The sequence below is a fragment of the Pseudophryne corroboree genome, chromosome 10 (genome assembly GCF_028390025.1).
Source record: "Pseudophryne corroboree isolate aPseCor3 chromosome 10, aPseCor3.hap2, whole genome shotgun sequence".
NCBI classification, from domain to species: domain Eukaryota; kingdom Metazoa; phylum Chordata; class Amphibia; order Anura; family Myobatrachidae; genus Pseudophryne; species Pseudophryne corroboree.
Genome location: NC_086453.1, coordinates 50,713,768 through 50,734,002, shown reverse-complemented (window position 1 = coordinate 50,734,002; position 20,235 = coordinate 50,713,768). Strand labels below are relative to the sequence as shown.

General features: G+C 46.9%; 1 protein-coding gene across 3 annotated transcripts in view; it reads right to left on the bottom strand.

Moving 5' to 3' along the window:
* Positions 1-20,235, bottom strand: part of GRIK5 (glutamate ionotropic receptor kainate type subunit 5) — a 492,150-nt gene that overhangs the window by 22,905 nt on the left and 449,010 nt on the right. The gene's annotated exons all lie outside the window — the stretch shown is intronic.

Sequence of the window (20,235 nt, the reverse complement as noted above, 5' to 3'; positions counted from 1 at the left end):
GCTTTCTTCATCCCTTTCAGTCTAGCTTTATCTCCCGTCACTTCATAAACTGGTCCTTAAACAGACCACTAAATAATAATATAATGCCACTAAATATGAAGGTCATTCATGCTGATCCTTCTTAACCTATGAGCAGCCTTTAATACAGCTGACCACTCTCAGGCTCTGTAACAAAGGCTGTCCGCCTACTTTCTTACTCATTACTCCTGGTCTCTACTTGCAACCCTACCTCCCTTACCCTACAGAATCAACTTTAAGCTTCTCACACTCACTTTCATAGCACTCAATTCCTTCTCCCTCTTTGACATCATCTTATTCCATATTCCCTCTTCCTATGGCTGTTGCAATGCGTCCACCAGGGGCGACAACAGCTGTCGGGTCCAGGTAATAGGAGGAGGTGTGGCCAATGGGGGAGGTGTGGCCAGACCCCCTCCTTACAAAATAAGAAAAAATATTTCTAATGTGCGACCGTCGGGGGGCAGTGTGTGCCTATACAAGATTTGGTGGGTGGCAGGTGTGTAGAGGTGGGCAGGTGTGATCACATCCCAACCACACATCGGAGAGAGGGTGACTGGTGTGTCTCTCCCTAGCTCAGCACATAGCACTGTGTGCTGCGCTGAGGGAGAAAAGCTGTTAGTACTCTCCCCTTGCCGGCCCTCTATTCTGCAACGGGGAAGGAGGGGTCAGTAGGCCTCTCCAACAGCCCAGGTAAGGAGTACCTGCCCCCCCATCGGCATCGCTGGCCTCCGCACCAATTGCTTCCTCCCAGTTCCACCTCCAAGACTTTACTTTTGCTACTCTTCTACTACAGAGCTTTTTCCCCTACCCCAGGCCTGGCCAACCTGTGGCTCTCCAGCTGTTGTAAAACTACAAGGCCCATCATGCCTTGCCACTATTTTGTTATTAGGAAATGCTAAAACTGTGGCAGAGCATGCTGGGATGTGTAGTATCAGAACATCTGGAGAGCCACAGGTTGGCCTGGCCTGCCCTATCCTATCAGACTGCAGATTTATAGACTCATCCCAAAACTGCACCTGTTCACTAAAACCCCCAGCTCTTCTGATACTCTTAAATTATGTCCTCTTTCCTCCCCCTCATCTCTTTTCAGTTCAGCCTCAGCTTTAATTTTCTCCCCTAGACTTTAAGCCCTCACAGGCAGGGCCCTCAACCCACTTTGTTCTAAGTTTAACCATGCGCTATTCTTTATCTCTAATGCGCTCCCACTTAGTTTGCCACTCTGAACTTTTCTGTCTATCTTCCCTAGGGTACTGGATAATTGAATGCTACTGGTACTGTCAGTCACTTAGCTAGTACTCAATTATCAGTGTTGGCCACCAGTCACCAGCGTTCTGACCATTTCCCCAGCACCCTGCGCGTGACTGCCAACATCACAGAATTTTCCCAGTAGAGACGTGCAGGAAAATCTGTGATGTTGCTCTACAATAATTATCGGTGATTTGCACAGATATATAGAGCATTCTCGCCTACTTGCCTTGGACAGCCGAGAGGCTACCGAATCTAAGGTGGTGTTCCCAGCTCTGGACACTTGGTGGCGACATATAAATTTAGATCACAGGTTCTCAAACTCGGTCCTCAGGACCCCACACAGTGCATGTTTTGCAGCTCTCCTCACAGAATCGCAAGTGAAATAATTAGCTCCACCTGTGGACCTTTTAAAATGTGTCAGTGAGTAATTAATACACCTGTGCACCTGTTGGGTTACCTGTAAAATATGCACTGTGTGGGGTCCTGAGGACCGAGTTTGAGAACCCCTGATTTAGATAAATTTATGATTTTCAAGTTGTAAGCATAAAGTTTAGAGATTTATCAAATGTACAAATTTATCAAATAATATTTCTCCTTGTTTTTGCACGCCTTTATACAATAACACTAAAATCTCTTTATTATGGAGCCCAGACTGAGTTACTTTTCAGCTGTTGAAAGAAGACTGTTGGCATGCATTGCTAGTTACTACCACCTGCTTATATTATATGTCTGCTGTGGACCTGGTCTACGTTCCCCAGCTTTCCTGCACAAGTTATCTTAATTACTGTATTTGATGGGGACACTGATGCGCCATCAGCCCAGATGGTGTAAAAGTTCCCAGTATGAGTGGCCATCTGCCAGAAAGCAATTATATGAAACAGTTTGAGAGAAAAGCATTAACTGGCAGCATCCATAGACAATAACACACCACCCCTCACGCATTGTAGGCAAAAAAAAGTTAAAAAAAAAAAAGAAAAGAAAAAGAAAGAAGATAAATCTCTAGTAAAAGTTCCCATCTTCCGGTCTCCAGGCAATAGAAGTTGGCAATATTGCAGCAGTTTTAGCAAACGTTTTCATCCCAGGTGATATGGCCTGCTTTTAGTGAATGGGTAGGCTGCGATCTTAGGAATCCAATGGGAGTGCTGAACTGACACAGTATTAATATTTAGGGGTAGATGTACCAAGCCTTAGAAGGAGATACAGCGGATGAAGTTGCCCAAAGCAATCAATCAGCTTCTAACTGTCATTTATCCACTGTAGCACAGTTTTTGAATTGACAGAAGCTTTGGGTAACTGCTCCACTTTATCTTCCTTTTTTTAGGCTACTAGAATGTAGCCTAAGTCTGTTCCTCTACCTAACTTGGCAGTCTACCAATTGGCAGTCCCTAATGTTGCACATACATACATGTGAACACCGTATGGCCCCTTAACCACTTGTCTGGTATAGTCATATCGTTTGCGACCACACCAGGCAATGTGTTTTCTGATCTGGTTGCAAATGATGCGACTAGTACCTGTATATACACAGTATGGGCGGCTGCAGGAAGAGAATCTTTCTGCAGCTGCTGCTCTCAGTGCGACCTTCTTGTCCCCCTGTTTCCCAGCTACCTCCCCAGTGTCTGCCATGCTGCCGATCGGTCAGCACAGTAAGACCCCCACCCAGCGACTGTAAACATTAGCAGCCGCTAGGAAAATGTAAATGAACCCCCCCAAATCGTTTTGCATAAGTTTAAATACATGTTCTTCATCATATTCACTCATTAACACAAGAAAAAAAAATTCTAAGCGATTTTTGAGAACAAAAATTTGCCTTTTAAGTGGTTAACGACTCCCTCCTGCTTTTTATAAGAACAAGTCATTTTCTAGTTAGCTAAGTCGCTCCTACTTCAAATGAGTAAAGTTGCAGAGTGAAATTTGAAGGCACAAAAGAACGAATCACATTCACATTTTAGAATTCTTTTTATGATGGGATGTTGCCTATAGCAACCTATCAGATTCTACTTCTCATTTATCTAGCACCTTCTAGAAGATAATACCTGGAATCTGATTGGTTGCTATGGGAAACATCCCATCTTAAATAGAATGCCCATCTTAGTAAATTTACCCCTTAGTGACTTCCTTCATCTGTCATTTTTTTTTGTATAATCTGTTTGTATTTCAAAAAACTGAGAAATACATTCCATTGTAAAATGAAAGAAAAACACCATGTAAGTAAAATTACTCGACGCAGCGAGAGTCATTATAGCCAGATATAATAAATTCATCAAGGTTATCAAAAAGGATTCAAGCCAAATATAAGCTCAACATAGTAAGGTCGTTCTCATTGCCACTTAAAGTGGAATGTATTTCAAATGCGGAAGGAATAGGAGCAGGGGGAGGGCGATTATCCTATATTTTAATGGGATGTGAAGGTGTTTCATCGGTTGTTCTTAATAATAGCCGTTATGTTTGTCCCAAGTAGTATGGGAGATTATGTAAAACCAAATCCCTAAAAGCTTAATTAGCTAAATGATACACTTTTTTAATAAACTCTTAACTCTATGGGGGTCATTCCGAGTTGTTCGCTCGTTGCCGATTTTCGCAACGGAGCAATTAAGGTGAAAATGCGCATGCGCATGGTACGCAGTGCTCATGCGCTAAGTATTTTAGCACAAAACTTAGTAGATTTACTCACGTCCGAACGAAGAATTTCCATTGTTAAAGTGATCGGAGTGTGATTGACAGGAAGTGGGTGTTTCTGGGCGGAAACTGACCGTTTTCTGGGAGTGTGAGGAAAAACGCAGGCGTGCCGCGATAAAATGCGGGAGTGTCTGGAGAAACGGGGAAGTGGCTGGCCGAACGCAGGGCGTGTTTGTGACGTCAAACCAGGAACGAAACGGGCTGAGCTGATCGCAGTGTAGGAGTAAGTCTCGAGCTACTCAGAAACTGCTAAGAATTTTCTATTCACAATTCTGCTAATCTTTCGTTCGCAATTCTGCTAAGCTAAGATACACTCCCAGAGGGTGGCGGCCTAGCGTGTGCAATGCTGCTAAAATCTGCTAGCGAGCGAACAACTCGGAATGACCCCCATGTTCCCAAACCTAGAGAGCCATTATGTAGACTGCTACAGCCAAACAACAAAAGCATTGTGACACTTACCTATACAGTAGATTAAACTCTACAGTGCTATACAAATCAGTCATATGTATCATATTATGGGGGAGATGTACCAAATCTTAGAGAGAGATAAAGTGGAGAGAGAGAGCAAGTGCTGTCAGTTTTCAAATACAGCTTGTAACATAGTAATTACACGTTGATTGGTTGGTACTTTATCTCTCTCCAGGATTTGATATACCTCCCCAGTGGTGCAAGTAGAAAACAATTCTTAGTGGTACTGTGTGAGTGTGCCAAAAATGGGTGTGGCCACATGTCATAGGGTGCATGGCCAATGAAATGGGGGCGTGATACACATATGCCCCCAATAGTGGCAGATACACATATGCCCCTACTAGTGCAGTGCCAGATACACATATGCCCCAATAGTGCAGTGCTAGATACATATATGTCCCTAATAGTGCAGTGCTAGATACACATATGTCTCCAGTAGTGCAGTGCCAGATACACATATGCCCCCACAGTGCCAGATACAAATATGCCACCACAGTGGCAGATACACATTTGCCTCCACGGTGCCAGATATGCCCCCACAGTGCCAGATAAGCCCCCACAGTGCCCGATACACATATGCCCCCATGGTGCCACATACACATATGCCCCCACTGTGCCAAATACACATATGCCCCCACAGTGCCAGTTACACATATGCCCCCAGTAGTGTAGTGGCAGATACACATATGCCCCCCAATAGTGCCAGATACACATATGCCCCCAGTAGTGTAGTGCCAAATGGGTGTGGATCATAGGGTCGACAGTGTCTAGGTCGACTACCAATGGTCGACAGTAACTATGTTGACACCTGAAATAGGTTGAGATAAGCATTAGGTTGACATGACAAAAGGGCGACATGAGTTTTTATTTATTTTTTTGGTGTCGTTTTCTTCATAGAGTGACCGGGAACCCCAATTAGTGCACCGTGTTCACTCACCATGCTTTGCGCAAGGTTACTGTTCCCAATTGTAGTCCACGTGGATCGTAAAGTATGAAAAAGTTCAAAAAATAAAATATGAAAAACTCATGTCGACCTTTTGTCATGTCAACCTAATGCATGTCGACCAATAGTGGTCGACCTAGAGACCGGATACCTGCCAGATACACATATGCCTCCAGTAGTGTCAGATACACATATGCCCCCAGCAGTGCAACACAGTGGCTGCAAGGTAGAATGGATCAGAGGTGCACACAGGATTTCTAGAGAAGGAGGGGGGAAGGGAAGGTGGGGGGGATTGACTGATTTTAGAATAACGCAGAAAGCCTGCTGCCATAAGCCTGCAACAGGCACTTCTTATAACCAATTTGTGGTACTAGCTGTAAATGACAGATAATTACATTACAAGCACTTACAGCAGCATAAAAATAATGATAATGCCAAAACTAATTGTGACAATTACAGTATGATAAAATGCAATTTAAAAATAAATAAGTGGAAAACATATAACTAATAATGTGTGATGCATTTTACGCTGTACTATTACCTTGTTTGCACACACCTGTGAATGGCAGTGCAGACAGGAACGGCGTCTAGGATTAGGGTAACTACGGGGGGTTCCCACCTGTGTGTCATCTGATAATTGCAGCATTAAATGTGGTCGTATCTACACGATGGACCTGATTCAAAAGTGGTTGGAGCTGCTGTTGTTGCTGCTTGCATAGAAGCAGCAGTGATAGCACTAATATGGTAATGCAGCAGGGGGCGTCACACCTCCTACATTACTGATCCAAGCTGCATCCTAGGATTATCTGTGACACCATCACCGGGTGCGTGACTCATGGGGTCGCTCCTCCAGCGCAACGGCGGCAACACGCCTGCATTTTGAGAAATGTCTGCCAATACCACACCCCTCCCCGCCCCAAAACAACATCAGACTGTCTATCACTGTCGATCTTTAGATTGCCGGCGGTGGGGCGAGCGCAACGAAGCACCTTATGGGCTCGATGGCTCGCTGCGCTTGCCACAGGTTCTATTCCCACTCTATAGGTGTCGTGGACACCCACAAGTGGGAATAGTCCCTGTTAGTCCCGGGCTCTGAATCTGGCAGGAACCCGGTGTCGGAAAAGTGACCGGAACTACATCCCCATCTCTCACTTAAACACACACACACACACGCCTCTCACTTAAACACACACATATGCCTTTGTCATGTAAACACACACACACACAGGCATCTTTCACTTTAACACACGATCGTGATTGCGACATTACTGTGAAGCCACGCCCCCTTCCCGGGTATGCAGAAGAGTCCCTCTTTATAGGGACAATATGTTGTATGTATCTGTTCAAGATACCCAAAGGTAAACAAACCATCATGAATATGGGTGCAGCCATGATAGATTCTGTCAAGTGATTCCCCTGATGCTGGACTGTCTGCTACTTAAACCATACCTCCCAACTTTCCCGATTTTCGCAGGATAGTCCTGTTTTATTTTCTATAAGCCCCACCACATTTTCGGGGGTGCGCAGCTTCACAGTGCGAGGGAGTCCCACATTAGAGGGCACAGATGTTGGGAGATGTGCTTAAATCTACAGCTGGAGTAAACACATGACCAGAGCAAGTCTTCCTGAGATAGTTCCTGGTCCAGAAAAGAAGCTTTTTTTGGGACCGCACTAGTCTTGCAATAAATTTCTAATGCCCAACGAAAAACTGATTTATGACGCTAAATTGCGTTATGGATACAGCAACCTTGTGCATGTGGATTAAAAATCCTTTTGCAAATATTTGTTGCTATCAGTCAGTGAAAATGCACTGTCTCTATGTGCCTACCAATGATAGGTTGAGTCCTAAAGCTATCTGAGTATTTTAGTGCATGTACATATTCTGATTGCTCCAAGAGGTGCTGGACTTGTACGGTACCCAATAGGTATTGGGAGCGAACTGGTATATTCTTAAGTACGGCAGATTATTGTACAAAGAATCTTCAATATGTATATTAGTTCTAACCTTGCAGCAAACTGCTACTTCATTATTTTTATGTGCATTGTCTTCTGCTGTGGATATCAAAGAATATCCTTAGCTGTTTTTCTGCTCTCTCTCTCTCACTTTAGCCTCTCTGACATGTTGTTAAAAATAAGATTTTACTTACCGATAAATCTATTTCTCGTAGTCCGTAGTGGATGCTGGGGACTCCGTCAGGACCATGGGGATAAGCGGCTCCGCAGGAGACAGGGCACAAAAATAAAGCTTTAGGATCAGGTGGTGTGCACTGGCTCCTCCCCTCCAAGCCTCAGTTAGGATACTGTGCCCGGACGAGCGTACACAATAAGGAAGGATTTTGAATCCCGGGTAAGACTCATACCAGCCACACCAATCACACCGTACAACTTGTGATCTGAACCCAGTTAACAGTATAACAAACGTAGGAGCCTCTGAACAGACGGCTCACAACAATAACAACCCAATTTTTTTGTAACAATAACTATGTACAAGTAGAGATGAGCGCCTGAAATTTTTCGGGTTTTGTGTTTTGGTTTTGGGTTCGGTTCCGCGGCCGTGTTTTGGGTTCGAACGCGTTTTGGCAAAACCTCACCGAATTTTTTTTGTCGGATTCGGGTGTGTTTTGGATTCGGGTGTTTTTTTCCAAAAACACTAAAAAACAGCTTAAATCATAGAATTTGGGGGTCATTTTGATCCCAAAGTATTATTAACCTCAAAAACCATAATTTACACTCATTTTCAGTCTATTCTGAATACCTCACACCTCACAATATTATTTTTAGTCCTAAAATTTGCACCGAGGTCGCTGTGTGAGTAAGATAAGCGACCCTAGTGGCCGACACAAACACCGGGCCCATCTAGGAGTGGCACTGCAGTGTCACGCAGGATGTCCCTTCCAAAAAACCCTCCCCAAACAGCACATGACGCAAAGAAAAAAAGAGGCGCAATGAGGTAGCTGTGTGAGTAAGATTAGCGACCCTAGTGGCCGACACAAACACCGGGCCCATCTAGGAGTGGCACTGCAGTGTCACGCAGGATGGCCCTTCCAAAAAACCCTCCCCAAACAGCACATGACGCAAAGAAAAAAAGAGGCGCAATGAGGTAGCTGTGTGAGTAAGATTAGCGACCCTAGTGGCCGACACAAACACCGGGCCCATCTAGGAGTGGCACTGCAGTGTCACGCAGGATGTCCCTTCCAAAAAACCCTCCCCAAACAGCACATGACGCAAAGAAAAAAAGAGGCGCAATGAGGTAGCTGTGTGAGTAAGATTAGCGACCCTAGTGGCCGACACAAACACCGGGCCCATCTAGGAGTGGCACTGCAGTGTCACGCAGGATGTCCCTTCCAAAAAACCCTCCCCAAACAGCACATGACGCAAAGAAAAAAAGAGGCGCAATGAGGTAGCTGACTGTGTGAGTAAGATTAGCGACCCTAGTGGCCGACACAAACACCGGGCCCATCTAGGAGTGGCACTGCAGTGTCACGCAGGATGTCCCTTCCAAAAAACCCTCCCCAATCAGCACATGATGCAAAGAAAAAGAAAAGAAAAAAGAGGTGCAAGATGGAATTGTCCTTGGGCCCTCCCACCCACCCTTATGTTGTATAAACAAAACAGGACATGCACACTTTAACCAACCCATCATTTCAGTGACAGGGTCTGCCACACGACTGTGACTGATATGACGGGTTGGTTTGGACCCCCCCCAAAAAAGAAGCAATTAATCTCTCCTTGCACAAACTGGCTCTACAGAGGCAAGATGTCCACCTCATCTTCACCCTCCGATATATCACCGTGTACATCCCCCTCCTCACAGATTATCAATTCGTCCCCACTGGAATCCACCATCTCAGCTCCCTGTGTACTTTGTGGAGGCAATTGCTGCTGGTCAATGTCTCCGCGGAGGAATTGATTATAATTCATTTTAATGAACATCATCTTCTCCACATTTTCTGGATGTAACCTCGTACGCCGATTGCTGACAAGGTGAGCGGCGGCACTAAACACTCTTTCGGAGTACACACTTGTGGGAGGGCAACTTAGGTAGAATAAAGCCAGTTTGTGCAAGGGCCTCCAAATTGCCTCTTTTTCCTGCCAGTATAAGTACGGACTGTGTGACGTGCCTACTTGGATGCGGTCACTCATATAATCCTCCACCATTCTATCAATGTTGAGAGAATCATATGCAGTGACAGTAGACGACATGTCCGTAATCGTTGTCAGGTCCTTCAGTCCGGACCAGATGTCAGCATCAGCAGTCGCTCCAGACTGCCCTGCATCACCGCCAGCGGGTGGGCTCGGAATTCTGAGCCTTTTCCTCGCACCCCCAGTTGCGGGAGAATGTGAAGGAGGAGATGTTGACAGGTCGCGTTCCGCTTGACTTGACAATTTTGTCACCAGCAGGTCTTTCAACCCCAGCAGACCTGTGTCTGCCGGAAAGAGAGATCCAAGGTAGGCTTTAAATCTAGGATCGAGCACGGTGGCCAAAATGTAGTGCTCTGATTTCAACAGATTGACCACCCGTGAATCCTTGTTAAGCGAATTAAGGGCTGCATCCACAAGTCCCACATGCCTAGCGGAATCGCTCCCTTTTAGCTCCTCCTTCAATGCCTCCAGCTTCTTCTGCAAAAGCCTGATGAGGGGAATGACCTGACTCAGGCTGGCAGTGTCTGAACTGACTTCACGTGTGGCAAGTTCAAAGGGCATCAGAACCTTGCACAACGTTGAAATCATTCTCCACTGCACTTGAGACAGGTGCATTCCACCTACTATATCGTGCTCAATTGTATAGGCTTGAATGGCCTTTTGCTGCTCCTCCAACCTCTGAAGCATATAGAGGGTTGAATTCCACCTCGTTACCACTTCTTGCTTCAGATGATGGCAGGGCAGGTTCAGTAGTTTTTGGTGGTGCTCCAGTCTTCTGTACGTGGTGCCTGTACGCCGAAAGTGTCCCGCAATTTTTCTGGCCACCGACAGCATCTCTTGCACGCCCCTGTCGTTTTTTAAAAAATTCTGCACCACCAAATTCAAGGTATGTGCAAAACATGGGACGTGCTGGAATTTGCCCATATTTAATGCACACACAATATTGCTGGCGTTGTCCGATGCCACAAATCCACAGGAGAGTCCAATTGGGGTAAGCCATTCCGCGATGATCTTCCTCAGTTGCCGTAAGAGGTTTTCAGCTGTGTGCGTATTCTGGAAAGCGGTGATACAAAGCGTAGCCTGCCTAGGAAAGAGTTGGCGTTTGCGAGATGCTGCTACTGGTGCCGCCGCTGCTGTTCTTGCGGCGGGAGTCCATACATCTACCCAGTGGGCTGTCACAGTCATATAGTCCTGACCCTGCCCTGCTCCACTTGTCCACATGTCCGTGGTTAAGTGGACATTGGGTACAACTGCATTTTTTAGGACACTGGTGAGTCTTTTTCTGACGTCCGTGTACATTCTCGGTATCGCCTGCCTAGAGAAGTGGAACCTAGATGGTATTTGGTAACGGGGGCACACTGCCTCAATAAATTGTCTAGTTCCCTGTGAACTAACGGCGGATACCGGACGCACGTCTAACACCAACATAGTTGTCAAGGACTCAGTTATCCGCTTTGCAGTAGGATGACTGCTGTGATATTTCATCTTCCTCGCAAAGGACTGTTGAACAGTCAATTGCTTACTGGAAGTAGTACAAGTGGGCTTACGACTTCCCCTCTGGGATGACCATCGACTCCCAGCGGCAACAACAGCAGCGCCAGCAGCAGTAGGCGTTACACGCAAGGATGCATCGGAGGAATCCCAGGCAGGAGAGGACTCGTCAGAATTGCCAGTGACATGGCCTGCAGGACTATTGGCATTCCTGGGGAAGGAGGAAATTGACACTGAGGGAGTTGGTGGGGTGGTTTGCGTGAGCTTGGTTACAAGAGGAAGGGATTTACTGGTCAGTGGACTGCTTCCGCTGTCACCCAAAGTTTTTGAACTTGTCACTGACTTATTATGAATGCGCTGCAGGTGACGTATAAGGGAGGATGTTCCGAGGTGGTTAACGTCCTTACCCCTACTTATTACAGCTTGACAAAGGGAACACACGGCTTGACACCTGTTGTCCGCATTTCTGGTGAAATACCTCCACACCGAAGAGCTGATTTTTTTGGTATTTTCACCTGGCATGTCAACGGCCATATTCCTCCCACGGACAACAGGTGTCTCCCCGGGTGCCTGACTTAAACAAACCACCTCACCATCAATATCCTCCTGGTCAATTTCCTCCCCAGCGCCAGCAACACCCATATCCTCCTCATCCTGGTGTACTTCAACACTGACATCTTCAATCTGACTATCAGGAACTGGACTGCGGGTGCTCCTTCCAGCACTTGCAGGGGGCGTGCAAATGGTGGAAGGCGCATGCTCTTCACGTCCAGTGTTGGGAAGGTCAGGCATCGCAACCGACACAATTGGACTCTCCTTGTGGATTTGGGATTTCAAAGAACGCACAGTTCTTTGCGGTGCTTTTGCCAGCTTGAGTCTTTTCAGTTTTCTAGCGAGAGGCTGAGTGCTTCCATCCTCATGTGAAGCTGAACCACTAGCCATGAACATAGGCCAGGGCCTCAGCCGTTCCTTGCCACTCCGTGTGGTAAATGGCATATTGGCAAGTTTACGCTTCTCCTCCGACAATTTTATTTTAGGTTTTGGAGTCCTTTTTTTACTGATATTTGGTGTTTTGGTTTTGACATGCTCTGTACTATGCCATTGGGCATCGGCCTTGGCAGACGACGTTGCTGGCATTTCATCGTCTCGGCCATGACTAGTGGCAGCAGCTTCAGCACGAGGTGGAAGTGGATCTTGATCTTTCCCTAATTTTGGAACCTCAACATTTTTGTTCTCCATATTTTAATAGGCACAACTAAAAGGCACCTCAGGTAAACAATGGAGATGGATGGATTGGATACTAGTATACAATTATGGACGGGCTGCCGAGTGCCGACACAGAGGTAGCCACAGCCGTGAACTACCGCACTGTACTGTGTCTGCTGCTAATATATAGACTGGTTGATAAAGAGATAGTATACTCGTAACTAGTATGTATGTATAAAGAAAGAAAAAAAAACCACGGTTAGGTGGTATATACAATTATGGACGGGCTGCCGAGTGCCGACACAGAGGTAGCCACAGCCGTGAACTACCGCACTGTACTGTGTCTGCTGCTAATATATAGACTGGTTGATAAAGAGATAGTATACTCGTAACTAGTATGTATGTATAAAGAAAGAAAAAAAAACCACGGTTAGGTGGTATATACAATTATGGACGGGCTGCCGAGTGCCGACACAGAGGTAGCCACAGCCGTGAACTACCGCACTGTACTGTGTCTGCTGCTAATATATACTGGTTGATAAAGAGATAGTATACTCGTAACTAGTATGTATGTATAAAGAATGAAAAAAAAACCACGGTTAGGTGGTATATACAATTATGGACGGGCTGCCGAGTGCCGACACAGAGGTAGCCACAGCCGTGAACTACCGCACTGTACTGTGTCTGCTGCTAATATATAGACTGGTTGATAAAGAGATAGTATACTCGTAACTAGTATGTATGTATAAAGAAAGAAAAAAAAACCACGGTTAGGTGGTATATACAATTATGGACGGGCTGCCGAGTGCCGACACAGAGGTAGCCACAGCCGTGAACTACCGCACTGTACTGTGTCTGCTGCTAATATATAGACTGGTTGATAAAGAGATAGTATACTCGTAACTAGTATGTATGTATAAAGAAAGAAAAAAAAACCACGGTTAGGTGGTATATACAATTATGGACGGGCTGCCGAGTGCCGACACAGAGGTAGCCACAGCCGTGAACTACCGCACTGTACTGTGTCTGCTGCTAATATATAGACTGGTTGATAAAGAGATAGTATACTCGTAACTAGTATGTATGTATAAAGAAAGAAAATAAAACCACGGTTAGGTGGTATATACAATTATGGACGGGCTGCCGAGTGCCGACACAGAGGTAGCCACAGCCGTGAACTACCGCACTGTACTGTGTCTGCTGCTAATATAGACTGGTTGATAAAGAGATAGTATACTCGTAACTAGTATGTATGTATAAAGAATGAAAAAAAAACCACGGTTAGGTGGTATATACAATTATGGACGGGCTGCCGAGTGCCGACACAGAGGTAGCCACAGCCGTGAACTACCGCACTGTACTGTGTCTGCTGCTAATATATAGACTGGTTGATAAAGAGATAGTATACTCGTAACTAGTATGTATGTATAAAGAAAGAAAAAAAAACCACGGTTAGGTGGTATATACAATTATGGACGGGCTGCCGAGTGCCGACACAGAGGTAGCCACAGCCGTGAACTACCGCACTGTACTGTGTCTGCTGCTAATATATAGACTGGTTGATAAAGAGATAGTATACTCGTAACTAGTATGTATGTATAAAGAAAGAAAAAAAAACCACGGTTAGGTGGTATATACAATTATGGACGGGCTGCCGAGTGCCGACACAGAGGTAGCCACAGCCGTGAACTACCGCACTGTACTGTGTCTGCTGCTAATATAGACTGGTTGATAAAGAGATAGTATACTACTAATATTATATACTGGTGGTCAGGTCACTGGTCACTAGTCACACTGGCAGTGGCACTCCTGCAGCAAAAGTGTGCACTGTTTAATTTTAATATAATATTATGTACTCCTGGCTCCTGCTATAACCTATAACTGGCACTGCAGTAGTGCTCCCCAGTCTCCCCCACAATTATAAGCTGTGTGAGCTGAGCAGTCAGACAGATATATAATATATATATAGATGATGCAGCACACTGGCCTGAGCCTGAGCAGTGCACACAGATATGGTATGTGACTGACTGAGTCACTGTGTGTATCGCTTTTTTCAGGCAGAGAACGGATATATTAAATAAACTGCATTGTGTGTCTGGTGGTCACTCACTATATAATATATTATGTACTCCTGGCTCCTGCTATAACCTATAACTGGCACTGCAGTAGTGCTCCCCAGTCTCCCCCACAATTATAAGCTGTGTGAGCTGAGCAGTCAGACAGATATATATAATATTATATATAGATAATAGATGATGCAGCACACTGGCCTGAGCCTGAGCAGTGCACACAGATATGGTATGTGACTGAGTCACTGTGTGCTGTGTATCGCTTTTTTCAGGCAGAGAACGGATTATATTATGTACTCCTGGCTCCTGCTATAACCTATAACTGGCACTGCAGTAGTGCTCCCCAGTCTCCCCCACAATTATAAGCTGTGTGAGCTGAGCAGTCAGACAGATATATATAATATTATATATAGATAATAGATGATGCAGCACACTGGCCTGAGCCTGAGCAGTGCACACAGATATGGTATGTGACTGAGTCACTGTGTGCTGTGTATCGCTTTTTTCAGGCAGAGAACGGATTATAAATAAAAGTGGTGGTCACTGGTCACTATCAGCAAAACTCTGCACTGTACACTACTGAGTACTCCTAATGCTCCCCAAAATTAGTAAATCAAGTGTCTCTCTAATCTATTCTAATTCTAAACGGAGAGGACGCCAGCCACGTCCTCTCCCTATCAATCTCAATGCACGTGTGAAAATGGCGGCGACGCGCGGCTCCTTATATAGAATCCGAGTCTCGCGATAGAATCCGAGCCTCGCGAGAATCCGACAGCGTCATGATGACGTTCGGGCGCGCTCGGGTTAACCGAGCAAGGCGGGAAGATCCGAGTCGCTCGGACCCGTGAAAAAAAACATGAAGTTCTGGCGGGTTCGGATTCAGAGAAACCGAACCCGCTCATCTCTATGTACAAGTATTGCAGACAATCCGCACTTGGGATGGGCGCCCAGCATCCACTACGGACTACGAGAAATAGATTTATCGGTAAGTAAAATCTTATTTTCTCTGAAGTCCTAGTGGATGCTGGGGACTCCGTCAGGACCATGGGGATTATACCAAAGCTCCCAAACGGGCGGGAGAGTGCGGATGACTCTGCAGCACCGAATGAGAGAACTCCAGGTCCTCTTTAGCCAGGGTATCAAATTTGTAGAATTTTACAAACGTGTTCTCCCCCGACCACGTAGCTGCTCGGCAGAGTTGTAATGCCGAGACCCCTCGGGCAGCCGCCCAGGATGAGCCCACCTTCCTTGTGGAATGGGCCTTGACAGATTTAGGCTGTGGCAGGCCTGCCACAGAATGTGCAAGTTGAATTGTGCTACAAATCCAACGAGCAATCGTCTGCTTAGAAGCAGGAGCACCCAGCTTGTTGGGTGCATACAGTATAAACAGCGAGTCAGATTTTCTGACTCCAGCCGTCCTTGAAATATATATTTTCAATGCCCTGACAACGTCCAGCAACTTGGAATCCTCCAAATCGCTAGTAGCCGCAGGCACCACAATAGGCTGGTTCAGGTGAAACGCTGACACCACCTTAGGCAGAAACTGAGGACGCGTCCGCAGTTCTGCCCTGTCCGAATGGAAAATCAGATATGGGCTTTTATACGATAAAGCCGCCAATTCTGACACTCTCCTGGCTGAAGCCAGGGCCAGTAGCATGGTTACTTTCCATGTAAGATATTTCAAATCCACCGATTTGAGTGGCTCAAACCAATGGGATTTGAGAAAATCCAAAACTACATTAAGGTCCCACGGAGCCACTGGGGGCACAACCGGGGGCTGTATATGTAGTACTCCTTTTACAAAAGTCTGGACTTCAGGAACTGAAGCCAATCCTTTCTGGAAGAAAATCGACAGGGCCGAAATTTGAACCTTAATGGACCCCAATTTGAGGCCCATAGACAATCCTGTTTGCAGGAAATGTAGGAATCGACCCAATTGAAATTCCTCCGTGGGGGCCTTCCTGGCCTCACACCACGCAACATATTTTCTCCAAATGCGGTGATAATGTTGTGCAGTCACCTCCTTCCTGGCTTTTACCAGTGTAGGAATGACCTCTTCCGGAATGCCTTTTTCCCTTAGAATTCGGCGTTCAACCGCCATGCCGTCAAACGCAGCCGCGGTAAGTCTTGGAATAGACACGGTCCCTGCTGAAGCAGGTCCCGTCTTAGAGGTAGAGGCCACGGATCTTCCGTGAGCATCTCCTGAAGTTCCGGGTACCAAGTTCTTCTTGGCCAATCCGGAGCCACGAGTATCGTTCTTACTCCCCTTTGCCGTATAATTCTCAGTACTTTTGGTATGAGAGGCAGAGGAGGAAACACATACACTGACTGGAACACCCACGGTGTTACCAGAGCGTCCACAGCTATTGCCTGAGGGTCTCTTGACCTGGCGCAATACCTGTCCAGTTTTTTGTTGAGGCGAGACGCCATCATATCCACCTTTGGTTTTTCCCAACGGTTCACAATCATGTGGAAGACTTCTGGATGAAGTCCCCACTCTCCCGGGTGTAGATCGTGTCTGCTGAGGAAGTCTGCTTCCCAGTTGTCCACTCCCGGAATGAACACTGCTGACAGTGCTATCACATGATCTTCCGCCCAGCGAAGAATCCTTGCAGCTTCTGCCATTGCTCTCCTGCTTCTTGTGCCGCCCTGTCTGTTTACGTGGGCGACTGCTGTGATGTTGTCCGACTGGATCAACACCGGCTGACCCTGAAGCAGGGGTTTTGCCAGGCTTAGAGCATTGTAAATCGCTCTTAGCTCCAGTATATTTATGTGAAGAGACATCTCCAGGCTTGACCATACTCCCTGGAAGTTTCTTCCCTGTGTGACCGCTCCCCAGCCTCTCAGACTGGCATCCGTGGTCACCAGGACCCAGTCCTGTATGCCGAATCTGCGGCCCTCTAACAGATGAGCACTCTGCAACCACCACAGAAGAGACACCCTTGTCCGTGGCGATAAGGTTATCCGCTGATGCATCTGCAGATGCGATCCGGACCATTTGTCCAGCAGATCCCACTGAAAAGTTTGTGCGTGGAATCTGCCGAATGGAATCGCTTCGTAAGAAGCCACCATCTTTCCCAGGACTCTTGTGCATTGATGCACAGACACTTTCCCTGGTTTTAGGAGGTTCCTGACAAGTTCGGATAACTCCCTGGCTTTCTCCTCCGGAAGAAACACCTTTTTCTGAACCGTGTCCAGAATCATTCCCAGGAACAGCAGACGTGTCGTCGGGGTCAATTGAGATTTTGGAAAATTCAGAATCCACCCGTGCTGTTGCAGCACTACTTGGGTTAGTGCTACTACGTCCCCCAGCTGTTCCCTGGACCTTGCCCTTATCAGGAGATCGTCCAAGTAAGGGATAATTAATACGCCTTTTCTTCGCAGAAGAAACATCATTTCGGCCATTACCTTGGTAAAGACCCGAGGTGCCGTGGACAATCCAAACGGCAGCGTCTGAAACTGATAATGACAGTTTTGCACCACGAACCTGAGGTACCCTTGATGTGAAGGGCAAATTGGGACATGCAGGTAAGCATCCTTGATGTCCAGGGACACCATAAAGTCCCCTTCTTCCAGATTCGCTATCACTGCTCTGAGTGACTCCATCTTGAACTTGAATTTTTGTATGTACAGGTTCAAAGATTTCAGATTTAGAATAGGTCTTACCGAGCCGTCCGGCTTCGGTACCACAAATAGTGTGGAATAATACCCCTTTCCCTGTTGTAGGAGGGGTACCTTGACTATCACCTGCTGAGAATACAGCTTGTGAATGGCTTCCAATACCGTCGCCCTGTCTGAGGGAGACGTTGGCAGAGCAGACTTTAGGAACCGGCGAGGGGGAGACTTCTCGAATTCCAACCTGTAACCCTGAGATACTATCTGCAGGATCCAGGGGTCCACCTGTGAGTGAGCCCACTGTGCGCTGAAATTCTTGAGTCGACCCCCCACCGCCCCTGAGTCCGCTTGTAAAGCCCCAACGTCATGCTGAGGGCTTTGCAGAAGCCGGGGGGGGGCTTCTGCTCCTGGGAAGAAGCTGCTTGGTGCACTCTCTTACCCTTTCCTTTGCCTCGGGGCAAATATGACTGTCCTTTCGCCCGCTTGTTCCTATAGGAACGAAAGGACTGCGGCTGAAAAGACGGTGTCTTTTTCTGTTGGGAGGGGACCTGAGGTAAAAAGGTGGATTTCCCGGCTGTTGCCGTGGCCACCAAATCCGATAGACCGACCCCAAATAATTCCTCCCCCTTATACGGCAATACTTCCATATGCCGTTTGGAATCCGCATCACCTGACCATTGTCGCGTCCATAAACTTCTTCTGGCAGATATGGACATCGCACTTACTCTCGATGCCAGAGTGCAAATATCCCTCTGAGCATCTCGCATATAAAGAAAAGCATCCTTTAATTGCTCTAAAGTCAATAAAATACTGTCCCTATCTAGGGTATCAATATTTTCAGTCAGGGAATCCGACCAAACCACCCCAGCACTGCACATCCATGCAGAGGCGATGGCTGGTCGCAGTATAACACCAGTATGAGTGTATATACTTTTCAGGGTAGTTTCCAGCCTCCTATCCGCTGGATCCTTGAGGGCGGCCGTTTCAGGAGACGGTAACGCCACTTGTTTTGATAAGCGTGTGAGCGCCTTATCCACCCTAGGGGGTGTTTCCCAGCGCGCCCTAACCTCTGGCGGGAAAGGATATAATGCCAATAACTTCTTTGAAATTAGCAGTTTTCTATCGGGGTTAACCCACGCTTCATCACACACTTCATTCAATTCGTCTGATTCAGGAAAAACTACAGGTAGTTTTTTCAGACCCCACATAATACCCCTTTTTGTGGTACATGCAGTATCAGAGATATGCAAAGCCTCCTTCATTGCCGTGATCATATAACGTGTGGCCCTACTGGAAAATACGTTTGTTTCTTCACCGTCGACACTAGATTCGGTGTCTGGGTCTGTGTCGACCGACTGAGGTAAAGGGCGTTTTACAGCCCCTGACGGTGTCTGAGACGCCTGTACAGGTACTAACTGGTTTGCCGGCCGTCTCATGTCGTCAACTGATTTTTGTAATGTGCTGACATTATCACGTAATTCCATAAACAAAGCCATCCATTCCGGTGTCGACTCCCTAGGGGGTGACATCACCATTACCGGCAATTGCTCCGCCTCCACACCAACATCGTCCTCATACATGTCGACACACACGTACCGACACACAGCAGACACACAGGGAATGCTCTTATCGAAGACAGGACCCCACTAGCCCTTTGGGGAGACAGAGGGAGAGTTTGCCAGCACACACCCAAGCGCTATAAATATATAGGAACAACCCTATAGAAGTGTTGTCTCCCTTATAGCAGCTTAATATATCAAAAAACGCCAAAAAAGTGCCCCCCCCCTCTCTGTTTTACCCTGTTTCTGTAGTGCAGTGCAGGGGAGAGTCCTGGGAGCCTTCCTCGCAGCGGAGCTGAGCAGGAAAATGGCGCTGTGTGCTGAGGAGATAGGCCCCGCCCCCTATTTCGGCGGGCTCTTCTCCGGTGTTTGTGAGACCTGGCAGGGGTTAAATACATCCATATAGCCCAGGGGCTATATGTGATGTATTTTTTTAGCCAGAACAAGGTATTCTCATTGCTGCCCAGGGCGCCCCCCGCAGCGCCCTGCACCCTCCGTGACCGCTGGTGTGAAGTGTGTGACAACAATGGCGCACAGCTGCAGTGCTGTGCGCTACCTCATGAAGACTGAAAAGTCTTCTGCCGCCGGTTTCTGGACCTCTTCACTTTTCGGCATCTGCAAGGGGGTCGGCGGCGCGGCTCCGGGACCGGACTCCATGGCTGGGCCTGTGTTCGATCCCTCTGGAGCTAATGGTGTCCAGTAGCCTAAGAAGCCAATCCATCCTGCACGCAGGTGAGTTCACTTCTTCTCCCCTAAGTCCCTCGTTGCAGTGAGCCTGTTGCCAGCAGGACTCACT